Source organism: Micrasema longulum, unplaced genomic scaffold (assembly GCF_059751315.1).
Source record: "Micrasema longulum isolate JH-2025_06_02 unplaced genomic scaffold, ASM5975131v1 h1tg000141l, whole genome shotgun sequence".
NCBI classification, from domain to species: Eukaryota; Metazoa; Arthropoda; class Insecta; order Trichoptera; family Brachycentridae; genus Micrasema; species Micrasema longulum.
Window position 1 is genome coordinate 1440522 of NW_028277347.1, and position 20166 is coordinate 1460687.

The following is a 20166-nucleotide window of genomic DNA, read 5'->3' on the forward strand; positions in this document are numbered from 1 at the left end:
GTTTCTGAACTGAAAAAATTTCAAAATGAAAATAAAAATGATGGTGTTTAAGGCTAAAAACATTTTTTATTAAACTTTCAGTTTAAATTTTAAATAAGGATGGGGAGTAAAGTTTAAAATGCAATGAAGGTTAACCTTAACTGCAACGAATAAAAAAAACTAACCACCGGAAACATGCTACCATTTTATGAAGCATTTAACAAGAATTTTAATAGTCTTGATATATTTAACACTCCATATACGGTACAGAAGAGAACTAATAGGCATAATTCAGAATAACGGAGAATAGACGGTTTGTCTCTTTTCTTGCTCTTAATCATTAAATCAAATGCGATTTTCCACTCCTACTTTCCTTTAATCCTCATTCACCACTTTTCATCAAATTCCTAGCCACTATCTCCTTGGTTTTGATGCTCGTGTTCTCCTTGTACTGACAAATGGCTGTGAAACTTTTGTGTTCACGAAAAAAAAATTACACAAATTATCAGTGACACAGAGAGCCATGGAAAGGAGAGTGCTGGGTATTCCGTTGAGAGACAGAAAAACCAATACATGGATTAGAGCGAGAACAAAGGTCACCGATGTGGTCCATAGGGCTGCCAACCAGAAATGGAGCTGGGCTGGTCATATAGCCAGGACCACAGACTCTAGATGGACCAAAAAAGTCCTATAATGGCGACCCAGAACGGGTAGAAGAAGCGTCGGCAGGCCTCAGACAAGGTGGTCTGATGACATAAAACGAGTTGCAGGAAGTAGTTGGATGTGGTTGGCTCAGGATTGGGAGATATGGAGACTAAAGGGGGAGGCCTATGTTCACCATTAGACAAAAGACGGCTGATAATGATGATGATCTCCTTGTTTTGTCCATATATTTTTTCTTTGAATATATAGTATATTTATTCATTTTATAGTTTAAACCTTCGTCGCTTTATTAAGTATAACTAACTAACTATTAAGTATAATTTCGTGAATACATACTCATATTATTGGATGGCAGGCCCTACTATGTATACATTTTTGAAGTTTTAATTTATATTCATTTAACGTGTACACATCTGTTTATATTTGAAATAAATAAAATATTAAATAAAAATAAAATAAAACCCACAAAAGCAAATATAACCAGCAACGGGGCTCATAAATTGTGCAGTTTTTATTGCTTTTTTTATCGATTGTACATTTTTGGGGGTGAACACAAACCGACAATGAAATGTCGATAAAAAAATGCACGGCTCGCGCACAATACGGTTTTTATTGATTTTGATTGGGGTAAAAAAACATCAATAATAGCACAGTTACACAAATAAACTAGATTTCAATCATAAGACGGTTTTATGGCTTGAATTTACAGCTTGTTCAATATTATAAATATTACTATAATACATTTTTGTTTTTTTTTTTCGCATAAACACCAAATTATCTACTGTGCTCAATGTTCACTTTTGTAAATTTATTGAAATAATTTTAAGTTGCTATAATTCCACTCATCCGTGCATGCGCTTTGTAGCTGCAAGACGATTGGTAATATTGTTTCAATTTGTAAATGTTATCAACCATGTGCCCTTGAGGTGATTTTCACGAAAATGGCGCTATATAAATTATCCAACTAGAATGTAGTACTTAAATTTTGTAAAAAGGGTCTAGAATTTCAACAGTCCGTGCGCTCAGCAGCTGCAAGACTTGTTGTAATCTAACTCCTGTTTTTTTTAAAACGAGTGTTTTAATTAATTTATTTTTATACCATTAAAACACTGAACTTCATTGTCGAATTAAGACATAATTTCCATTTTATTTATTCATATATATGTACATTACAAAATGGAATATCTTAATTCATACATATAGAAATAATTAAAATAATAAGGTACAATAAGGTAGATTTAAAAATAATGCATAAGTAAACATAATATCCAGACAATGGTTTTTAAAAAAGTGAGAGAATCTTGTAACGAAAAACTCCCTTGGAGACGTGAAAAATGTCAAGGTCCAAAGTAATATCGTTCAACTTAGAGATAGCCCTTTCGACAGGCATAACCATTGGCTGGTTGGTCCTGTATATTGGAATGTGAAACAATCTATGCTGACGCTGTCTAAGGTAATTATCCGGAACATACAAACCAATACTCATCATAATCTCAGGATTATCGACCATACGACCATAGTCACTTTATGTTTATGTTAAATTATTATCAATTTTAATTTGCTATATTTATAGTTAGAACATATAGTTTTCTCACTTCAATTTGTTATCATTTATTTGTCATCTTATATTTGTATGTTTCTTTTTTGCAGTTTTAAGAAATTTACTAATTTGTTTAGTTTTAATTATTATGTTGAATTATAAAGTTATAATAAAATAAAAAGAACAACTTTGTTTTTAACCACTAATTTTTATTTTTCACCGACCGGTTTCAAAGCAAGCAAGCTTCTCTGTCAAGGTTTACGTAACTAATAGTTACCACAAAGTTAGTGCTTCAAATATAAACTTAATATAAAGTTATATTTCATATTATATATAACATAATGAATTGTTCACTGCTGTGATTATTTTTGTAAAACTTTTTATTGTAAAAGATTTTTCGAACCGTTGATATATAAATAAATACTACATTTCAAAAAAGCACATTCCTTCTAGTTTCTAAACCCTTGTAGCCAAGCATACCTTAGAGAAACTCGGTCGGCCTACCATACAAAGAATGCATGTGACGTCAATGAAGCAATAAATCTGCATAAGAGAGAGCAAGGAGATATAACTCATAACAAATAAGACAGACACGCTGTTAAGTATCGTATTGTTTTTATTTTAGATGGCTGTAAAAATAAAATTTGAACACCTAGTTATACCTTAATATATTATACATACAAAAACCATTTTTAAAACAAAATATTGTTATAAAGTCCAGACGCCTTTCAATAACACTCTTTCTACCTATATGGATTTTTGTTTTTAACTTAAATCATCGCCATCTCACAAAACGATGTGATAGACCCAGCATCCCTAATCTCTTTTGGCAATTCATTAAACATCTCAAGTACTTTATGATACAGATTGTTTTAAGTTACATGGATCCTTGTTTTGGGGAGTCTGAAACCCTCACCGATGAATTTCGTTATTACGTGGAACATCACAAAGCATGGCTTGAAAACTTTAAGTGGCTCCTTTACACATTGTGTAACATTTACCGTTTGGCCAATAATTGAACATCCATATTTTTTCAATTCACCCATTTACTGATTTTTGTAAAGTTTAAAAGCGGAAACCTTTATCAAATAAGGTTTCCGCGTTTCCGCATAAATGGGTTGCATATTCACCGCATCTGAGGACTCAAATCTCCTTGGCGGTGCCCACAAACAAGGATTTTGAATATGAATCTCACCCACATGATAAAAGTTTCAGCTCTTTTCCTTCACAAAAGTCAACAGACGGAAGAGTTGAGGAAATATGGATGTTAAAACATAGGCAGAATGGTGGATATTACAAGGCGTGTAAAAGGGCGACTTAAACCAGCCACTAACAGTTTATAAGCCTAGACTTCCATATTCCTTTTTGAAAATGTTTTCCATCTCTGTTACATCAAATTTAGTTGTAAATAAATCTCTAGGGAGGAAATCCAGTCGGTCTGCAAAGATTTGGATGCAATCAAAACATTGTTAAATCTACTAAACTATTTTAGGTGATTTGAATTCGGGAGCGCACATGATTCGATTATTTTTTTAAAAAGTAATCTAAAAAAAAAACTATTTTGAATTTCAAAAGTGCTCAAATATTTGTTTTTAAAAAGTGGTTATGGTTGACGTTTCTCGTAAATATAAAATAAACGATTTAAGTTACGCACAAATCGTGCAAATGTATGATTTATCGATAAAATGGACCATAAACGAGTTAAAAAGCTTCGCAAATAAACCATCTCTATTGGTAAAGGGGGGAGCATAATCCAGGTAATTTATTGATGGATATTGATTTACCCTAATGACATAATGTGCCTCAATGGTTCTCAATTATCTCTACAATAAAAAATGACTTATCTAATTTTGCTCCAAAAATGTATTTGAAACGTTTATATAAATTGTAGATTCAATTAATGTAAGGTTCGTTTTATTTATTTATTTCATCTTAAAAACTATTTTTTCGGTTGAGTGTATTTTGCCGTCATAAGAAAAAAGAACGTTTCTACATAAAACAAAAAACGGAGAAAATAAATATTTTGTAACTCTGAGATTGAAAAATTTACCGTGTGAAAAATACTACAAAAAATAAGCATATTATTATGCGACAGTATGTGTTATGGTTTGCTCTAATGAAATAAATGTGTTAATTTTAATAAATTTTACCTTATATTTTTAAAAATTATCATTTTCATCATCTTTTTAGTAAAAATAATACAAGAAAATATTTTATTCTGCAATAAAAGGACTTAATTGAAACTTCATTAACCTTAATTCTGGCTAGAAACGCCCTTTTTATTTAGTAATTAAGTAAACTTTCTTTTTAACTGTTAATATGCCAATAGATTCTACTCAACTAAATAAAATAGACGTTACTGGCGATTTACTGCTTTTTAAACTAGTAACGCTGACCTGGTAATTAATTAACTTCGAAATTACCAGCAGATCTTAAATTCAATTGAAAACAAGTATGTACATTCATTTCAGATGTTTTTAAAAACGGAATAGAAAAAAAAAAAGGATTTAAATCAGTCTTATATAATTATATAAATCAGAACAGCCTTTTATATTTAGTAATCTTCAAGACTTTTTGCAGTTAAGTTTGATTTATGAGTGAAAATAATAGGGTTGTGGTTATTTTCGGATGATAGATGTATTTTTATTAAATGCGTATTTTTTTCCTGATTCCGAATATGTATTTAACTCATTTTCGCAAAAAATGTTAGATGCGTCTTGTCTTTAGATAAAATCCTGCGTTAAGCAAAAATGTATTAAATAAGACAGAATACTGAAATATATATGTTTTTAATGTTGATTACATATACGAAAAAACAACTAAAAGTTAATAAGAAAAAAACTGAATATTTTTTTTTTCTGGCGCTAACAATTAATTATTATAATCAAAACAGTGAATTAAATTATATAACTTAAATATTTTTTAACTGGCAATAGTAATTTTAAGCTCAGACTTAATAAAATGAAAAGAATTAAAAATATTTTTAAATATCAATTTTCATTATAAAAATCGATTGTATGGACAAAATAAAAAAGACATTACATAAAATACTTGTTTTTTTATAAATAAATAATTTATCATGTAAAGTAAATACAGAGTATTATAGTTTCCTCTCTAATTTCAATAAATCATATAAATAAAATAACTATTATGCCAAGTACACAACAATTAACGCATTCAATAATAATTAATCTTTGCATGTATGTAACAAAAAATGGTCCTTACTAACACATACAATTCAATGTCAGTTGATATAGGATGTTTATAATATCTCTAAAGTAATAATGTTGATTTTATCCAAAGAATTTTTTTTTTTTTTTTAAACAAATACATTTTCAACAATATTTTAAGTTTGTCCAAATTGTTGTAGACAAGGACTGGACTGGATTCAACTCCCTGGGGAGCTGTTTATATTAACATATTACAACAGAGATGAAGAACATTTAAGAGAAGGTAATATGGAAGTCTAGGCATCTACAGGGCTTATAACCTGTCAACGGTTGGTTTAAGTGGCTACTTTACACACTGTGTAACAATTACCATTCTGCCCATATTTGAACATCTACATTCCTTCAATTCTTTCATCTGTTGATGTTTGTGAAGTTAAAGAGCTGAAACCTTTATTTATGCGGGTGTGATTCATAAAATAATTCAAATAATTCAATCAGATGAATCTCACCCGCATAATGGTGAATGTTCCACAGTGTGTAAAGCGGCCACTTAAACCAGCCATTGACAGGTCATAAGCCCTGTAGATGCCTAGACTTCCATATTACCTTCTCTTAAATGTTCTTCATCTCTGTTGTAATATTTAAATACATTTTCCATATTAAAATATATCAGTTACTTTTTAATCAAACTGAATCAATATATATTTTTACTCCATTTATGTTTGTGAAATAGAAGTATAAAATAACTAAAATAAATCATTCCTATTGTAGAAATATAAGATGAGTGATATTTATTTACAAATTTAGGTTACGAAGTGATTGCAGGAGACTGCTGCGAGATATTGTATAGATTTATGTAATATTAAGCGTGTTGTCCAGATGTTTATTAAAATATTTGTTTATGTCATACTTTTTATTTTCTATTTTTGCTATTATTTAATAATTTACCTACATGGTTCCATTTTCTATTATGTTGTATTCAAACTCAACACAGGGTTTTTGACCTTATAGAGTTAGAGATACGTTATTGTTATCTATTTGTAATATAAATGTATTTGTTTGAATAAATAAATAAAATACTTATCCACAAATTTGGACAATGGAGTGATACTTGTATTCACATTTTGGGACTATGAAAAAATACTTAAAAACACAAATTTGGACTATGGAGTGTAACTAAAATACACAAATTCGGATTATAGAGTAATACATAAAATCCTCAAATTTCGACTCTGAAGTGATACTTTAATCTATAAAATTGGACAATTTTTTTTTCTATAATGAAATTTCACCTAGAATTTTCACTAACAAACCGTATGTTGTACTTAAATATTTAATTGATTTTTAGCAAACTAAATATGCAAAATGAATTAATATGGAACATCACAAAGTTGGTGCTTAAAATATTAATTTGAATAAAAATTTATTTCCAATTCAAACGACTACCGCGTGCCCACAACCCGTTTTATATTATTTTTGTAACATTTATTGCCTTCTGTTATTCCTGATAAAAATACATATTGAGGTTGAGCATTACAAGGGATCACACCCCCAATTGTGTTATTATAACCTTCCGTTATCGTTGAGCGACACATTTAAGAAATCACTGAAACGAACTGAATGTTATGTTTGGTAAAAGAAGGGGCTAGGGGATGATAAACTGCCTCGTTTATTATTTATGCACGCGACATAATCGTTAGGCTGGTACACAATAATCCAGAGTAACTATTGCACTAACTCTATAAGACGCCAATTTTTTTATAATTTCGACGTCGATGAAAACGAGGCCTTGAAATTTTCTAAATTTGTTGCAACAAAGAGGAAAAACATTTTTTAGAATAGAACATGTAAGACTTGGCATTTTGCAGAGCTCATGAGCATTGGCTTGTTTAAGTAGCTAATTTACACACTGCAAAACATTTACCAATTTATATTTGCTTGTTGTTGGATGTTTATTCTTAATCCACTTCAACACTTCCATCTGTTGACTTTTGTGAAGTAATAGAGCAAAAACCTTAATTGATGCGGGTGAGATCCGTCTGGTTGAATTATTTCACCTACCAGACAAATTCTGCAAGCAGTCTAAGAAATTAACAATATTTTGAGTTTGTCAAAATTTTTGTATACAAGGACTGGATTCAACTTAATGGGAAGATGTTAACATTAACATATGACAACATAGATAAAGAACATTTAAGAGAAGGTAATATTGAAGTCTAGGTATCTACAGGGCTTATGACTAGTCATTGGCTAGTTTGAGTGGCCACTTTACACACTGTGTAACATTCACTATTTAGCCTATACTTGAACATCTACATTCCTTACATTCTTTCATCTGTTGATGTTTGTGAAGATATAGAGCTGAAATCTTTATTTATGCAGGTGAGATTAATCTTATTGAATTGTTTCACCTTCATACTAGGCAACGCCTGTAAACTTAAACCAAAAAAATCTAGATCTTGTCTTGAGTTAACAATACGACAAAGACCAGGTCACTGGAGGATTAAGGCCAAAATTTGTTCTATGCTGATCGATGAACATAAAAACATATGAATAACATATAAATTACTGTAGTTTTATCCCAACACTTCTTATAGTAGATATATGTATATAGCCAGGAAACATAATTCACTTGTGTATTTTCATTATTTATTTTATTTGATTTATTCCTAATATATAATTTAAACATTTAATGAGATACAAGTCCCAACTCCATGGAACAAAGTCCTGTGTCGAGTTGGGACGAATATATGTACAAGAACTTATAGTCAATATCACCATATTTACTTCATTTGCAGGATGCAAAACTAGCAGTTCACAGCGGAGTTCTAGTGCCATCTCTCATGTATGGGAGCGAAGTATAGAATTGGAAAAAAATATTATGAAAGTAGGTTAAATGCTGTCGAAATGCGATTCCTTAGGCGAATGTGTCGTAAAACGATGTATGATAGGTGCACAAACGTCGACATACGTGGAGTGTGTAAGGCTGAGACATCGACAGAATCAAGAAAGGGGTGCTGCGTTGGTTTGGACATGTCTACACACATTAGCTCTAGCGAATGAACAGCGAAAGAACGTGTAAAAGGGATTTGCAATGCGAATGTTGATGGATGCAAGAAACGAGAAAACTGAGAAAGACATGGGACGATCAAGTCCATCAAATACTTGAAAGTGGAAATGTCAAGATTAGGAATAATCTGCGTGCATGCGTGAGTAGATGTATGAATGTAGAGAAAGCGAGGTCTGTATGCAAAGACAGAGTGATATGGCGTTCTATCCTCTCTGCCTACCCTTACGGGGATATGGCGTGATGGTTTGTTTTTTGTTTGTTTGTAACAAAAAAATCATTTAAAAAAAAGGCAAATCAAATATAAAAAATAACCCCCAATAAAAAAACATTAAAAATAATATATATGAAAAAATAAAAAACAAAATTGTAATTAGATCAGCTCAAATATTTGAATAAGCTTCTAGAAGTTTATTACTCAAATACCTCCCCCTAAGGAAGATCCAGTCCTGAAACTCTTTTTTGAAAAACAGTTTGTACCTGAAAGCTTAGCACGCTCTTCCAAAATATTAAACACTCTCGGTGCGATAAAGCAGAGGTGTCTCTGAACAAAAGTTGTCCGGGTTTTGGGTTTAACATAATTCATTCCCTTGGAAAACCTCGTATAAATGTTTTGCTGAGACCTTTCCTTATCGTTCGACCAGAAGTGACTCGACCGACTCTTAAAGATAAAGTTGCCTCACATTCAGTACCCTCGTGCACTGGAACAACTGTTTTGATGGATATGTTGGAGGCTTTAAAATGGATGCCGTACAACTGGGAGCTAATCCCTAAGGCACACTAGATTGAAGCAGAACAAAGTACACACTTGATATAAATATGAATATATTTATGTACATATACTTTATAATATAAACTTTGTTTATTATAAGCAATAATGCTGCAACTCCAAAAAATAAATTGAATATGGAATGGAACTGGGGTGGCGATAAGGAATGAGGAAATAAGATGCCGTACAAACGTGAACAATATTACAGAAAGAGTTGGAAGACATCAATGGTAGTGGGCGGGTCATGTGGAGAAACAAGAAGTCGATAGGTGGACCCCCAGAAAACGAAACTGGAGACCGTACGAAAGTAAAAGGAAAGTATGGAGACCACAGAAAAGATGACGACGTGGTCGAACTTGTGAGCCGTGGATGGAAACAAGAGTGCCAAGGACAGAAAAATATAGATAAATTTGGAAGAGGCCTTTATTAAGCAGTGGAGGGAAACAAGCTGATAAGAAAAAGAAGACTGGGGCGGAGCTTTATAATTTGTGAGGGTATTACTTGAATGAATCGTTGATCTGGGTTAATTTTTTCGGAATAAGAAAAATGCGTCGGCGCAATGGTGGCAGATGCGGACAAAACAGAATACGGCCGAACAAACCACAGCGGTAAAAAATCTAATCTTTGGAAAATCAGAAATGTAAATCAGAGACAAGAATCCGGATGCTAAATCTTCAAGTCCTGGCTTTTGGGTAGTATTTCCTTTTATTTATCAAACACAGCGCTTTCACTTTAATTATGCGGGGAATGTATCAATAAATGTGGCAGCGCAGCGGTCAGAAGATGTAAAGGTGTGCGGTTGTGTACAGAACAAACTATGCAGATAGATAACAAAACAAAATTGTTGATGTTGGCTGCTATGGATATGAAAAATTGATATCATGGCAACCACAACTACTCATGGCTATAGCGATGAGGATAATAAGTAAAAAATAGGAAGTTGGGAAATCACAAGATGGATTAGAGAGGTGAACCTTCATCAACTGGCGGTCCATCCAACCACTCGCGCAACCAAAATAAATTATGTAATTTGCTTTGTAAAAAAGGTGTGTGAATTTTAGGAAAAGATTGATATTTCCATCTCAAATAGGACCAAAAAGGGATGCATGTTCAGTTTAATGCCTTTTAGGCATTGTACACTGATAACAGAGGAAATCAGAATTTAGTGGACTGTATGGAAATTGTGACTTACTTTTAAAGTTCTTACTTTTGTTTCTTATTTGGAGCACTTCACTATTGCTGTAGCACGGATACCGGTATCGTATAGATTATGATGAACTGTGTTATTTTGCCTTTTCGTGCAAAATATGCTGACGCAGAATATCATAAAGATTTATCAGAATATCATATATTTATTTATTTATTTATTTATTTATTGATTTACACGCCCAATGGGCTTTTACATATTTTAGAAATTACATTTAAGTGCAGCAGTGAAACATAAGTATGTAAATTTGGTAAAAATAAAAGATAACATAAGAAAAGCTAAAAGATACAATAATAAGTAAAAATCAGGAAATGTACCAACATAGGTATATGGTACATAGAAAAATATTTAAAAAATTTACATATGAAAACATACACGCATACATATACATACATATAAGTTTATACATTATTAAAGAGATACATGAGAAAAAGAAATAGTAAAAAAAGAAAAATATTAAGAAATTTTACATAAATTAATTTATAACCTTTTGAATACTTAACCTATATTTATATAAAGACAGACAAAATATATCAACTTCACCATACTCGTTACCTAGCCGGTGTAGTCTAGGTATTGGTGAATTGTAATAATAATTGTGACTGCCAGGAGATTCAAAAAATAACGTTAGCTGCCGAGTATTTCGAAGAGGTGCTTTCAAGCTGATAACACTAGTTAATTCCGGGACGTCCAATACGCCATTCGCTATTTTATATAAATTTAATAAGTCATTTATAATTCTTCTTTTACATAGAGTTGACATATTTAGTGTACATAATAAATTATCATAATCAATATTTTCAGCGGGTATATTAAGTTTGTAATTGATGAATCTAAGGAATTTACGTTGTACTCTTTCTAACTTTAAAATATGAACATTGTAATAAGGTGACCAAATTGTTGAATTGAATTCTAAATTACTTCTAACCAAGGCAGTAAATAGCACTTTGAGGGTAGTGATGGAATTAAAATCCTTTACGGTTCGCTGCAAATATCCAAGACATTTCATTGCCTTATTAGTGATGGTATCAATGTGAGGAATAAATGTCAATTTTTCGTCAAAAACTATCCCCAAATCCTTTATTTGTGTAACTCTTCCCAGATTGATATTATTAATGTTGTAATCGAATATTATGGGTTTTTTACTTCTTGTAAATGATATTACACAACACTTGTCGACATTTAAATAAAGTTCATTTTTCTGGCACCAGTTGTACAGCCTTACCAAATTAGACTGAAGAACTCCACAATCGGTATCAGAGGTAACAGTTTTTGAAATTTTAAGATCGTCGGCAAAGAGAAGAATGTCTACTTTCTCAAATATCGACACAATGTCATTAACAAACAAAGAAAACAGTACTGGTCCCAGGTGGGAGCCTTGGGGTACCCCACTAGATGCCTCAAACTGATACGAGTTATAACCGAATACTTTTACTAAGATTTTCCTTGATGACAGGTAGCTTTTAAACCATTCCAAGATATTACCAGTAATTCCCAATGAACTAAGTTTGTGTATTAAAATTGTATGAGAAACCTTGTCGAACGCTTTACTAAAGTCAGTATAAATTGTATCAGTCTGATGACGTCTCTCCATTGATGTGATCAACCGATTCTGATGCAACATAAGGTTTGTAAGAGTTGATCTACCAGTTATGAAACCATGTTGTAACGGAGTGATAACTTTACTAATTTCATTGGTGAACTTAGTTAGCAAAACAGATTCCAGTAACTTTGGAATGGCTGACTGAATACAAATGGGTCGGTAATTGGAGACGTCAGTTTTATCTCCTTTTTTATAAATGGGGGTTAAGTATGAGATCTTCCATTTCTTGGGAAAGTTTCCAGTTTTCAAGGACAAGTTAAAAATTTTTGTAAGTGGACCAGTTAAAGAGGGACAACATTGTATAAGAAGAAGTGTAGGGATATTGTCTGGCCCAGCGCTTTTTTTTGGATCTAAGGCACAAATCCCCTTTTTTACATCAGAATCAGTAAATACACAGTCGTTAAAATCAATTAAATCTGTTTTATCAATACTGTGTAACCTAGAATTAGAAGTAGAACTATAAACACTGCTAAAGTAATCAGCAAATAAATTGGCAACTTCCTGTGGTGTGTCTGCCATTTTGCGTTTGTAATACACTGTGGACGGAATTCCAGATTCCCTACTGTTAAGAATCTTGGAAAATTTAAAAATATGTTGCGGCTTAGATGCAGCATCGACTTCAAATTTACTTACACAGTCTTGATAACAGGTTTTAGAAAGCTGCTTAGACAAAATTCTCAATTTCGAAAATTCTTCATAATCTTTAATGTCTCGAGACCTTTTAAAATTACTATGAGCAATCTTTTTATGTAGTATAACTTCAATAAGTTTTTTACTAAACCATTTAGGAAAATGACTTGCTATGAATTTAGTTTTAGGCACAGATGACTCAATGGCAGTATCAAGGATATGATAAAATTGTGCAATTATATCGTCTACATTTAAATTTTGATTTAAAAAGTTCCAATCACTGCTAAGGATAAATAAGTTAATGGCAGGAAAATCTGCTTTAAAAAAATTTAATCTAACATCAGAGGTTTTGTACTTTGCTAAAATAAGGGTTCCAAAATTAATGCATAAAGGTGGATGGTATCTATCAATTGGTAAAATATTTTCATTTGCAAGTTGCACTGAAATGTTATCTGAATTAGAAAAAACAAGATCCAAGAGACGAGTAAGACAATTATAAACATAATTTGCTTGACGGAGATTTAAAAACATTGACATTTCAATTATCTCACTTGACCCATGGTCCATGCCATTACTAGATTTAGTGTTGATACCATCTGGATCCCACTGTATATTGGGTAAGTTGTAGTCACCCGTCAAAACTATAGTGGCCTCAGGATACCGCCTTCGTAGACATTCCACTTCCAAATAATGATCTTTGTAGGTTTGCGTATCAGACGAAGGGGGAATATACACACAGCCTATTATTATTTTTTCTCGTTTTGATGAAATCATTACAAAAATTTGTTCAAAATTTTGTTTTTTACATTTGAGCATTCGTGATGAGAACTTAGTCGATACTGCAATAAAAACTCCTCCTCCACGAGATCTGTTAGAAGCAAGTTTATCCCGATCATTTCTATATATCAGGTGGTTGCTAAAACCAAGTTCGGTATTGTCGATGTTGTTGTTCAACCATGTTTCTGTAAATGGGTAAATGTCGAAATCCGTAGTTGGTAATGCAGTTTTAAGTGTCTGTAGTTTTGTTCTCACCCCCCTTACATTTTGATAGTAGAGTTTGATGGATTGTCGTTTTTTGTAAACATCTTTACTATTTTAGGATTGTTATTTATGTATTTTATTGTGATATCAGTCTCGCCGCTTGCTTTCCTACTATCAAGTTCATTACGAAGTTCGATAAGCTGTTTCCTTTGTAATGAAGACTGATCCTGGTACATGCGAATATTATTTTTTAAAAGGTGCTTCCTACTCAGTAGTAGTCGTGACCATTTGACCTCCAAAAATTCAACTTTAATTGCTCGAGGCCTCTCTCCAGTATTTCTTCCAAGTCGGTATATTTTTATTTCTTGACTTTGAACAGAGGAATCAAGCTCAGACAGTATTTTCTTGACAGCAGAATCATCTTCCTTAATAGCTGTGGCTCGGGTCGTAGATTGATTTATTAAAGGATTTGGGTAGGAACGGAATATTTACAGTCTTATATGAGTTGCTAGTATAGAAAATGTAATTTCAGTACTTAACAGTGTGCTATGTTTCAAATAACTTCAGGTGTTCTTGTACAGCTGATGTTAAATAAACATTTAATTATGGAAAATTCACGTTAATATTGCAGGTACGTAAACAGGGCAAACTTTAAGCACACAATCCGCCGTGTTTTGAAGCACAAATTATCCGGCAGTTCAGCATTTGGAAGTACATTAATTGTAAGCTGTACTCGGGTAATCTATCTGCGATGCAACTTTGAATGTACATTTCTAGCGACGAATGTACGGAACTTAGTAACAATGCAGGATGGCTAAGTTTAATATGCACGAGCTATTGTACTCAGACCAGCTTGCGGGGCATTGAACGGGACGCACGCGCTAACTTTGCAATGGAATTGCGGCGAATCTTAAATGTTCTAAGATTTTTTTATGCTTTTTAAATGCCTGCTAGTAGAAACTAGGTAATTATGGTCCCGTGGCTAGTGTTGCGGACTCACGGGCCGGAGGTCTGAGGTTCGAACCCCACTCTACCCGAACTTGATTTCCGTTTTCTAATAGTGAGTTATTTACAACTCGTTGAAAATGGCCACGGAAAATAATAAGAATGCTAACATTTCTTAAAAAAAAAAAAACTAATAATAAAATAATAAATAGGTTTAAATTTAACAAATTACAACGAGGATTTTAGAGAACGGAATATGGCAGTCTAGACTTTTCCAGGTCTTATGACCTGTCGTTGGCTGGCAGCCTCCGTGGTGTAGTGGTCACGACGCTTGACTCACACACGGAAGGTTCCGGGTTGGATTCCCGGTGGGAACACAAAAATTAAAAATGTTACTTTTCTCAAGCCTGGGTGTTCCGTAATGTAATTCGCCACTGTAATAAGGCCGCTCGGCCTGTTGTGGTGCAAAAAAAAACAACTAAATTTAATGGCCACTTTACACACTGTGTAACATTCAAAATTTTGCCCATGTTTGAACGTCCATATTTCATCCATTTTTTCTATCTGTTGATTTTAGTGAAGTTACACAGTCCGTAAAGAAGCAACTTAAACCAGCCAATCACAGGTCATAAGCCTTATAAATGCCTAGACTTCCATATTCCCTTCTCTAAAATGTTCTCCATTTTTGTTATTAGTTAATCATAATGACTCCCTAGGGGGTGAAACCCAATATTTTGTCCTCAAACATTTGGACAGACTCAATATATTGTAAAGTCTTAATTTGGAAAGGTAGGGAAAACATTCTTGAGAAGAGAAAGTGGAATCTAGGCATTTACAGGGCTTATGACCTATCATTGGCTGGTTTAAGTGGCCACTTTACTCACTGCGTTACACTGTGTGTGTGTGAAATTAGGAAATTTTTATGTGTAAACATAGGCGGAATGGTGACAGTGTCTAGAGTCTGTTGCAATTAAAATCTAAAGAACTCCCTAGGGAAGAAATTCAGCCTGCCTACAAACATTTGGACATACTCAAAACTTTGTTGTTTAATAAATAAGTCACTGTTCACCCTAGTTTTATTGTGCCGAATGAATTGGGATGATGCAAATGAAATGAGCATAGGTAATCCTGTTTTTTTTTTTAGTTTATTTATTCGGAAAAAATATACATAATATCACAACGAAATATATTTTTTCATATTGATTTAACGTAAAATATATTAATACGAGTATTACCGTTTCCCATTATGTTAAAGATAAAACGGTTAATGTTTATACAAAGAGGAGTGATGTCTTACGCTTTATGTGTTTTCAATTTTTAATGAATTAGTAAATATTTTAAATATAAAATATAAACTACTAGAAAATAAACAGTGTTATAATGAGCGCCACATATAAAGAATTTGAGAGTGTGAATATACTTTTTGAATTATTTCTTAAATATGTTGTATCGCTGACTGCACTTTTTATTTCATGTGTTCATTTCATTACAAAAAAATATTCCCCTGTAAGTCAAATAATGGTATCCTGTTTTTTAAAACGTTACTAATTATTCTAGGTTTCCAAATTACGTTTCGTGATGTAGAAACATTTTTATTTTGGATAACTTATACAACGCTATTTTCGCAACTTAATACCTCAGAGGCGCTTTATTTTATAACAACTGTAGTAATAATAAAGTTTCACTTTTTATTTTGCATGGCAGTATGCTTTTTATTGTTTCTACATGTATACAAAAAAGCGTTGTTTATCTTTTAAATTTTTACTCAATATGTTTGTACTTACCTGTTTATTTTTTGTAAATGCCCCTTGGGCGTATTGTAAAATTAAATAAATAAGTAAATATAAAAAGAAGAATAAAGTATCAAGAATATCTTAAACAATTGAAGATTTGAAAAAATAGACGGTTTTTTTTTATTTATATTATTTATATCTTTTTAAAATAGTACAAAGATTAATTATTACAGTAATTCTAAAGAAACCCTCAACATTCAAAACGCAAAAGTCTATTTAAAATATTTAAGGTTCATACAGTATACACTCTTAATAAAATAAATTCTATTATACATTTATAAAGAAGAAAAATAAAAGAATTTGAGATGAATAACTCACCCAGATACCAACATAATATTAAAATCCCTAAATTCTACACAAATCATGGTAAAAATAGCTTTTTTTTAAAGGTGTGCAAAATTATAATAATCTTCCCAATGAACTAAATAAAAAGTATTAAAAATAAATATCAAAAAATTAATTTAAAGTAAATAAAAAGAATTTTTTTGATCATGTGTAAAAACTGCATTTAATTTTAATTAGTATGAATGTATGAATATTGAAAAGTATGAATGGCCAGTCAGACGATGTCGGTCACGACGAAACCCGGTGACTGGTAAAAAAAAATATATATATATAAATAAATAAAAGTGAAATAAAACTATAAAGTATTTTTATTATTATAATTAGTATGAATGTATTATTGTTTTTTGATTTTTCTGTATATGTCCTTTGTTCTTTTTTTCTCGTTTACTTCTATTGAAAATTAAATAAACTCTTATAAATAAACAACCACGACAGTGTAAGTCACTTTCCAAGCACAAGAGTTAGTTTCTTTTCTTGGATAGTTACAGTGATAATATTTACTAGATGTGTAAAAGTAGATATGAATATTTTTTTTTTTAAATGTACCTTTTATGAAATTTATTATTCAAAAAATTATAAAATTGCTTTTTATAAACCGGTAAAATAATTGTTTTGAAAGCACCACCCCATCCAATTATTAAGTGTGTCATAGATTCAGTGACTAAGCTGGTTACTAGTTTGCGTACAAAATATTTCAATTGACTGGCGGAAGCCTGAAAACTTATCCCTGCAACTCCATTTCATTGAAAAATATACATTCTTTGCAATATAAGTTGTTAAGTCTCTATCCTCGTTTTAGCAGTCTGCTACATAATTAAGACTTGTTGTGTTCATATTTCCTAGTTCAACACATCTGTTGTCATATAAAGTTTCGTTTGTGTACTTAACGCCTAGTTTATGTTTAAGGTTATTCTGTAGCGGGACCCCCATACTGCCCTCCCTTCAGGGTGGCCACCTCTTCCTAAGTCCCTCTGTGATGCAGCGTTTAAGTGGCACTAAAATATTTACGACGCTGAATTAATTAAATACGAAAATAATAAGGAAAATGCTTTCTTCGTTAACCTTCCGTCACTTCTTGGAAATTGAATTATTTACTCTTTGGCTTAAATAACGCAGAGGCAAGAAACTTTTTTTGTTATCTTTATTATACTTTGTAATATTACCATAAATATTTAAATACAACTTGGCGATGCGTAAACTGGTTCCCGACATAAGGTATAAACAATTTGCAATGTCACAGCGCAAAATCAAATTAAAAGGATTGGATTGAAATGGACTGACCTTTTAAAGATTTTCTTTCCTTTGGAAAACAGCGGGAAAACTCCACATTGATGGTATCTTCCTTTTCACAGATATTTATTTTGAGTTTTACTATTAATTATTTATTTTATTTTACTGAAACAAACAGCCGACAATGATATAGCACATAAAAAGATACGGTTTAAAGACAGACCAGCGAAGTTGCTAAATAAAAATCATACATACATAAATTATTGTGGTACAACAAAAGGATGTGTTTATGTCTATTTGTATGAAAGTAAGTTTAGAGGTGTGTTTGTGTGTATTTGTGTGGAAGTTAGTGTTGAGGTGTGTGTAAGTGTGAGCATCATTAAATAGCAAGTAGGATCGTATCACAGCCAGAAAGAATGAGTCTTGATTTATATTTAAATAAAATAAGGGACATGTTCAATATATCAATAGATGAAAACAAAAGCATTATAGTTAGAGCAAGAACAATAGAGAAAAGAGTGTTGTGCATAGTAAGTGCTTCAGACTGGCAGATGGAATAAATTTAACACCTTTTTCTAGCCACACAAAAGGCGGTATTAAGATTAATTTTAAGAGTAGGTTAATAGAGTCTACTCTATTATTTAATAATTTATATAAAAAGCATAATTCAGATATATTTGAATATTTTCAAGAGTTCCATTTTGTTTAGCAAATTGGCTGTGGGTGCAAATTATTTTATTTTTTTAAGCGATGCATTTATACCAAAATCGATTTGGCGATTAACGTGTTTTTTTTGTTGAGTTTCAAGCGGACACCGACCCCAGGTGACAAAATAATAAATAAAATAGTTTTCGGAATTTTATCCAGATGCGAAAAGGTACAAGATTAAATTTGGCGAGAGAAAAGGAGACAGGTATAGGAATTTATTAACTCTGTGACACATTATTGAACGGCCTAACCACAACTACTTACCGATTTTTCTATTTAATATCTACCTGATTCAGGACGTACTTGTCTCTTTGTCCCGATACAAATAGTACTTACATTTATATCTCACTATTCATATTACCTTCAAGTACCTTCACCATAGAAGTTGCGCAGAAAAAATAATTTCGTAAACCAGCCAATGACAAGTTTTAAGCTGGGTAAATGCCCAGACTTTCATATTTCTTCCCAAAAATGTTTTTCCTTTATGTTGCAATAAACGACATTCTTGATAACTCTCAATGGGGTAAATTCCATTATTTATATCATAAATAATTAATGAAGTCCATCTGAAACGTATTTTAATTGTATTTTAGTAATTTGAGTATCACCCTGACTTTAATCCAAATAACGAACTTCAGATCAAATCGGATACAAAAAATCTTCTCTTTCGGGCGGTAAAAATTAGAGCATTACATACTTTGATTGACGTCACTGGTTCATATGAACCAACCAATGATGTGACAGCTGTGAAGAATATCCGGTTAGCTTACCGTAAACGGACCAATGGGAAGAACTAACAGTTAACAACCTTTGACGTTACACGCGGAGTTATTTCAGAAATACAAAACTTAAAAAAATCATAGCGCTGATAATACGATATGTAAAAAAAAATTTTTTTTTGGCCTAGTTTAATGGTCTATTAACAAATAAAAAAAATAAAAAAAACTTCCTCATTCTGATGCTTTTTTGTTGAAGAACGGTAACCCGGATAACTTTGCTTAAACAGATAAAATTGCTCTTTTGAATGTCCTTAATTATGAAATCTGATAAAACCTCGTTTAAGGATTTAGACGTTGAAAGTTGCTCCTTTCCATAAGTATATTAAAACTTCACTCACTTTCTAGTTTTAATTATTATACACTCTGCAGTCTTTAATACTGAAAGGAAAAAATAACTAAGTATCATTTTCAAAAGGAAAAAGTTGATAACCTAGTTTGACTTAAGCTAGACAGATATGTTATATTATATTTCAGCAGAGACTGAGAACATTTTTGAGAAGCGGATGAGGAAGTCTAGATTTTAACAACACCTTCAAAAAAGTGAAATTCACTGCCTGTGTTTAAGTACCTATATTTTAATTTTTCCTAGATAACAGACAATTGACATCGACAATCAATAGTTAATCAATACCATCAAACATCAATAATTTCATCTGTAAAGTAGCGATACACATATATATTTTTTTAAAATCAAATACTTTGTTCCAAAAACGCAAAAAAATCTAATGTTTGAAGCCAATGTAAAAACTTAAATATG